The sequence below is a fragment of the Peromyscus leucopus genome, chromosome 23, assembly GCF_004664715.2.
Source record: "Peromyscus leucopus breed LL Stock chromosome 23, UCI_PerLeu_2.1, whole genome shotgun sequence".
Lineage (NCBI taxonomy): Eukaryota > Metazoa > Chordata > Mammalia > Rodentia > Cricetidae > Peromyscus > Peromyscus leucopus.
Genome location: NC_051082.1, coordinates 21,306,755 through 21,311,820, shown reverse-complemented (window position 1 = coordinate 21,311,820; position 5,066 = coordinate 21,306,755). Strand labels below are relative to the sequence as shown.

Here is a 5,066-nt window from a genome sequence, read left to right as displayed (position 1 = left end):
AGGGGCGGGGCAGGGAGCCGACTGACTGGAGCGGCGCTGGGAGCGGCTGTCGGACGCCGGCGGAGCCGCGGACCAGGTTCGGAGGGACGGGGGGCCCCCACGGAGGCGCGTTCCCCACTCGGAGCAGGGTGGCGGCGGCGGCGTCCGGCCGCGCGCGCTGACCCCGGGCCGCTCCGTTCCGCCACGGAGGCGGGCGGGCGCGGAGGGCCAGGCCGCCAGAGCTCCGCGCTCGGCCTCCCTCTCCGCCCCGGCCGAGTTCTCCACAGCTCGGCGGGACTCGGGCTCCCGGGAGGACGCGATGCCCGCTCGCCCGCTGCCGCTCCGGTCCCGTCCGAGTCCCGAGTTGTGGTCGCGGCCGGGAGGGTCACATTCGGACCCCGCGGTGGGTCTCGGGGAGGGCTGGTGCGGGCGGCTGTGGCGCGGGGTTTTGAAATACTTCTGCCGGGCGGTAGTGGCCAAGGTTATGGGGTGTCTCTGAATGAGATGTCCTGAAGCTGAGGCAGGAGGATGGCCGCGAGTTTGAGGCCAGCCTCCGCCACATAGCAAGACCCTTTTATGGGGGCGCTGGGAGTAAAGGTAGCCCCTGAGGCCGAGATGTCTAGGAGAAGAGCTGGGGGGATGTCCCTCCATCCATCCCCTCGCGGAAGTTGACTCCGAAGGGGGAAGCGCCTTGGAGACTAGGTCACGGGCTGTGTCTCAGAGCTGGTGACCAATCCCTGTGGTTGGGAAATGTGTGGCTGGATGCGGTAGGCTCTGTCAGCCTGTGGAGTTTAGATGTGACATTTTGGCAGGAGAAGTTTACAGGGTCACCTGGTTTTGTGTGAAAAGAGTTTTTCTCTCCCCCCCCCCTTGGAAGTTAACAGTTGGGCCTTTTAACCTACAAACTTAAAATTACTTTTAAAAGGAAGACCCGATTAGTCACCCGCTTCGGTCATCTCAGTGTTTGGGAATCGAGGCAGGAATGGACTTGGGAGTTCGATGTGAACATCAACAAGGGCTGCCTAGTGAGTTTGAGACCAGCCTTGGCTATAGAGTGAAATTTTACACACACACCCCGCCCCCAGTCGCAGTTAAAAGGAGAGTCCCAAATAAAATTGTCTTGTCAAGCAACTTGTTACTTAGTATGACTGACTTTAAGGTTTGCATGTGCTGATAGGGGCTGTTTAACTGAGCTACATCCCCGGCTCCCATTCATCCTTTACGGATTACTGTTGGGGGGATTATTTATTTTGGTTGTGTATTTATATTTGTTTTTTTGGAGGGGAGCGGGGTCTCATGTAGCCCTGGCTGGCCTGGAATTCCATATGTAGACCAGACAGGACTCTGAACTTGGAGCGCTCTTCCTGCCTGTGCCTCTCAAGTACTGGGATGGCCGGTGTGGGCCACTGCTTTCTGTCTTTTTCTTTTGGTGTGTGTGTTCACAGTGTGTGACTATAGAGGCCAGAGGCTAGCTGAGGTTGGATATCTTCTTCAGGTTTTTACTAACCTTGGTTTTTGAGACCGGGATCTTTCAGTGAACCTGGAGCTGTGTTTGGCTAGAACCCCATAGCAGGCCAGCAAGCTACAGAGATCTCCCAGTCTCTGCCTCCACGTGCTGGGGTTACAGACGAAGTACTTTGTGTGTGTGTGTACACGGGGATCTGAACTCAGGCTCTCATGCTTGTGTGGCAAGTACTTTGCAGATCTAGCCATCTTCCCAGCCCTGCTTTTTGTTTTTGATGAAATGAAGTTGGAATTGGTTAAGAAACAGTTTTCTTACAGGTTTAGGCACAGGTGTTAAGGGAGAGGGAGAGACACTTAAAAGGAGAGTACACCTTCAAGACACGGGCGTGGACGTCTCAAGAGAGTCTCCAAGATTTATTGGTTTGTTTTGGTTTTCAAAACAGGGTTTCTCTGTAGCTTGTCCTGAACTTGCTTTGTAGATCAGGCTGGCCTTGAACTCAGAGATCTGCCTGCCTCTGTACTCCACCACCTGTTGATTTACTGATTCTTAATCAGGGAGTTAAGACGCATTCAGGATTTGGATTTTTACTTGCTTAAAACAAAAATTGGGCTAGAGACTTGGCTCAGTGTTTAAGGGATCTGGCTGCTCTTGCAAGGGACCCTGGTTTGGTTCCCAGCACCCACATGGTGGCTCATAACTGTCTGCAAGTCCAGATCCTGGGATTTTATGTCCTTCTCTGGCCTCCAAGGGCACCTGACACACACATGGTGCATATGCATGCATGCAAGCAAATACTCATACATAAAGATTAATAAATCTTTTTTTTTTTTAATCACAGAGGTGAACACAGTAATAATGCTTTAAGGTGTAGAGTGCTTGCCTAGTTTGCACCAAGGCCCTGGATTCTATTCCCAGCACTACAAAGAAACAGAAATAACACAAATATTTCAATAATTCTAACATGGTGTGTGCTGGCGTAGAGCTCTGAGGACTAGAACACAGGCCAACCTTGTCAAGTGTGGAAGGTGGAAGAAAGGATCAGGGAATACCTTCCTAAAGTGTCTTGAAGAATGTGTAACACTTCAGACCAACAAGCTGGAGTAGGAATTTTGGAGGCAGGTTAGTGTGTCTGTTGGGGGAGCAGGGACCAGGAGAAGAGGCCACTCAACTACATGAAGCAGATGTTGAAGGGATATGTAGGGCAGAGATGTCAGTTGGGGCTTTTCTGTGCTGTGACAGGGCCAGGGGAGGGCATGAAGCAAGGTCATCCTGGTTCAGATAAACTTTAAGCAGCAGCTCCCACACACAGGCTGCTGCTGTGTGGTTGGAGATGATTGTGTCCCATGTAGTGCAGGGTTAGGTACTGTCTTGCTTGGCTCTCTTTTCTGGTCATTAAGTGTTTGGGTTGAATTGTGTACTCATTTACTAAGACCGGCTCCATTATAAATTTCCAGTAACAGGAAATCTACTTTTATCTCTCCACTCAATTTATATTGGACATTTATTGGTTTCATGAGTATTTGCTGACTGCATGAGAACACTCTATGGACTTCTCCCAGTTTTTGGCTAGGTACTATAGACTTTTAAATCTTGACTGTGTGCAATTAAATTCTGGCACTCATTTTTATTGGCTGTGAGATAAACATCTCTAGCTGAGGTTATCTGTACAATCAACACCCATGTGTCAGTAGAAATGCTGCTAAGTGGCTTTCTTAGCCTAATAATAAAGTTACCCTGCTAAAAATGAGAGTTTCATGGAAATAGAACATTTTGCAAATCTTACCCAGTGTTCACCTTTAGCAGACAACACTGTAAGAAGTAGTATGTACAGAGGAAACAATTGACTTCTGTTACACTAATTATTATTTAACTGATTTTTTTTTTTTTATTGTTTTTGTTTTTTGAGACAGGGTTTCTCTGTGTAGTTCTGGCTGTCCTGAAATTCACTCTGTAGATCAGGCTGCTGGCCTTGAGTTCACAGAGATCTGCCTGCCTCTGCCTTCCAAGTGCTGAGATTAAAGGCATGTGCCATCATGCCCAGCTTAACTGGTATTTTTAATGCTTGAATAAAGTTCCTAAATTTTTTTTTTTTTTGCGGGGGGAGCTGAGGATCGAATCTAGGGCCTTGTGCTTGCTAGGCAAGTGCTCTACCACTGAGCTAAATCCCCAACCCCTCTAAAATGTTTTAAGAAGAGGCTGTGAGAGGATTGCCAGAGCAGGCCAGCCTGGGCAGCTTAGTGAGACTGTCAGAATAGCAAAAGAAGACCTGGGTTGTCACTCTATGGTAAGGCACGTGCCTAACATGCTGGAGACTCTGATGGCTGCACTTATTTTTTCAGTTATGCGTATGTGTGTATTTGTGTGGGGGTGTGAGTCTGTGTACACGATGTGCCCGTGGAGACCAGAGGAGGTTGTTAGGTCCCCCGATATAGTGCTGGGAATTAAACCTGGGTCCTCTGCAAGAGCAGTACATGCTCTTCACTCCTGAGCTGTCTCTCCAGCATCATGCCTGTCATCAGAGGCTTCTGTTTTTACTGAAGCTCTTCCCACTGGGGTAGGAAGTGTAACTTCGATGGGATAGGAGCATACTTTTTCCTTGTTTCTGGTAGCATTCTTTACAGGCTTGTGATCATTAGGACAGCCAATAATTGTGATTATGATCAGTTAATTAGATGTAACAGGAGTCCTAAGTTATGATCAGAGAGACAAACATTGTTCATGCTGACTAGGAAGCATAGAACATTACATGTTGAGGTGGGGGTTCATAGCTGGCTTTCTTGGGGATAGGAGTACTGGGGGCACCTGGAACACATGTCCTGTGAGTACTGTACCACTGATTTACCTTCCCTGTCCTGAGTCATAAGCTTTTTATTTTTTCCCAAATGATGTGGAAGAGATTGTTAAAGGATCTGAAGCAGGAAAGTAGCCAGAGCCTTGCAGGCTCTAACCTTAGGGAGTGGTGCTGTGAGGGAACCGAGTAAAATCTGTTTTGTTTGCTTGCTTTGTTTTTTGAGACAGGGGCTCTCTCTGTAGCTCTGGCAGTCCTGGACCTCACTGTGTAGACCACTGTGTAGACCACTGTGTAGACTGTGCCACCACACCTGGTTCTTGAGTAAAACCCATGGACCACTTTTCAAGCTAATCTACTGAGTTGCCATTCACCGTAGCCATTATAATTGAGTTTGTAGCATTTTAAAATTAAATTGTGGGGATTAAAATTTTTAAATGGGGTGAGGCTGGAAAGATGGCTCAGTGGTTAAGAGCACTGGCTGCTCTTGGAGGGGACCTGGGTTTGAATCCTAGCGCCCACATGGTGGCTCCCAACCATCTGTAACTGGTCTCAGGGACTCTGATGTTCTCTTCTGGCCTTGGTAGGCACCAGGCACATAGACGGTGCACATGCACACATAAAGGCAAACACTCATACATATAAAAATAAATCTTTAAAAGTGAAAAGCAGGATTAAAATCATTTTTGTATTTAATTAGTTTGTACGTGTGCGAGCATGCCCACAGGTGAGTGCATGCTCAGGGTATGTTTAGAGGTCAGAGAACGATCTGTGGGAGTTGGTTTTCTCCTTCAGCCCTGTGGGTCCTGGTGATCAGATTCAGGTCATTAGACT

The 5,066-nt window shown here is 48.4% G+C and overlaps 1 protein-coding gene across 4 annotated transcripts in view; it reads left to right on the top strand.

The window, feature by feature from the left end:
- Positions 1–5,066, top strand: part of Rabgef1 (RAB guanine nucleotide exchange factor 1) — a 48,691-nt gene continuing 43,625 nt past the window's right edge. The window contains exon 1 of one of the 4 annotated variants that reach the window (XM_037198278.1): positions 1–76. The gene's annotated coding sequence lies outside the window, so the exon portion shown is untranslated. Of the gene's footprint in view, positions 77–297; positions 383–5,066 lie in introns of those variants that run through there. The other 3 variants (XM_028870148.1, XM_028870146.1, XM_028870147.2) reach the window with 3 other exon arrangements.